At 40.7% G+C, this 1,525-nt stretch overlaps 1 long non-coding RNA gene across 1 annotated transcript; it reads left to right on the top strand.

Annotated features, from left to right (window-relative positions):
• The first annotated feature begins 558 nt into the window (after nt 1–558).
• LOC105556975 lies at nt 559–1,519 on the top strand. Its single transcript, XR_001008569.1, has 3 exons — nt 559–844; nt 986–1,278; nt 1,354–1,519. It is a non-coding gene; the product is annotated as an uncharacterized LOC105556975 (long non-coding RNA).
• Nucleotides 1,520–1,525: the final 6 nt, after the last annotated feature.

The raw sequence follows: 1,525 nt of genomic DNA, 5'->3' as shown, positions 1-1,525 counted from the left end.
AGAGAAACGCTTCGAAGCATTTAATGTAGCGGCAGCTTGACCGCAGCCAACACGTGCTGCATGCCGCGAAAAAAAGTATGTGACCTGATAGGTTAGGAAATGTGTCATACAAATGCAAAAATATTAGGCAACCCCCTGATGGAAAAATTTTGCTGAAAATGTAATGAAATTGATGAAAAGTGAAATGAAAGTTAATTGTTGAAACCATTTCAAAATAAATCATAAGTTTCGTTATGAAATTCAATGAAATACTGTGAAATTAGATGAAAAGTTAATTAATTTTACTAAAAATTAGTGAAAAAATTTTAGAAATGTTGTATATTATGAAATTTGCAGAATTTAACTGAAAATAAATTTTTTAATGAAAAATTACTGAAAAGCAAATTTCAGCAAATGTCATTACGTTTTCAGTAAAATTTTTCCATCAGGGAAGACAGACGTGAATTGCCATGCTTATTGTGATTAATAATTCTTTTCCAGGAAGTGCCATAAGTGCTGCTCGAAGTAGAGCTGTTAGTGAATCTGAAATTGTTCCTGACGCTAAACAAAGATTATAACTCCAAGCAAATGTATACTGTGTAAACGTGCAATAATCTATTTAAATAGCGCGCGGCTCCTTGCGCCGCCGCCATCTTGCCAGCGTCTGCGCGCGCTGCGGCTACTAAGCATCGCTTGAGATCCTAACCTAACCGATCAGGTGTGTGTGGTCCGCGCGGCTCGTGCCGGCGAGCACCAACGCACAGTCGAAATTTCCACAAGTATCAGTCCTCGTCATCCGTAGTGAGTGGTCTATCCCGCTTTCAATCCCTATTGCGCACCCATCAATGGCCCGCCGACGGCGTAGGTTTGTGAAATTTATTAAGTCTCGCTCAATCCGGATTATAGAAACGCACCATACAGGTGCGCGATATATTCCGCGTATACACGGTTGTTGTTGCTTGTAACAACTTTATAGTTGTGAAAACGGCTGAGTGATTGATTATAGTTGCTGCTCCATCCTGAGGGTACGCACTTCACGCCAAAAAAGCTGGAAGCCATATCATTTAACGCCACGCACAAAGGGCTTCACCGCCAGTATTCCGCACATGAGGGGCAAGGCGACAACCATCTACGATATTCAGATAGCGTCTGATCCCATAAAGCCGACCATGAGGAATCTCCTCTTGGGGAAACGGTTAGAAGGACATATGTATGTATGCTAAAAGAATTCCCATCGAGGAGGTGCCAGAGGGAGACGAAGCTGCTGCTGAATGGCTACACAAGCTCTATCAGCAAAAGGTAGCGTTATTGAGTTTGCATATTGAAATGGAAATTGGATGAAGCAATAATCAAATTTTATAATTATCCTTACAGATTAACAGCTACCCATCACGATGCAGCTAGTAAATTTATCAATATTATCACTCGGGGACATAGAAACAGTATACTTCCGAAAGACTTGATCCCTCTTGTACAAGACGTAGTAGAAACGCATCCAGGACTGACGTTTTTAAAAGAAGCTACGGAATTTCATTCTCATTATGTA

Source organism: Vollenhovia emeryi, unplaced genomic scaffold (assembly GCF_000949405.1).
Source record: "Vollenhovia emeryi isolate VEMERY1.0 unplaced genomic scaffold, V.emery_V1.0 DF948239.1, whole genome shotgun sequence".
NCBI lineage: Eukaryota > Metazoa > Arthropoda > Insecta > Hymenoptera > Formicidae > Vollenhovia > Vollenhovia emeryi.
This window is presented reverse-complemented; position numbering and strand designations above follow the sequence as displayed.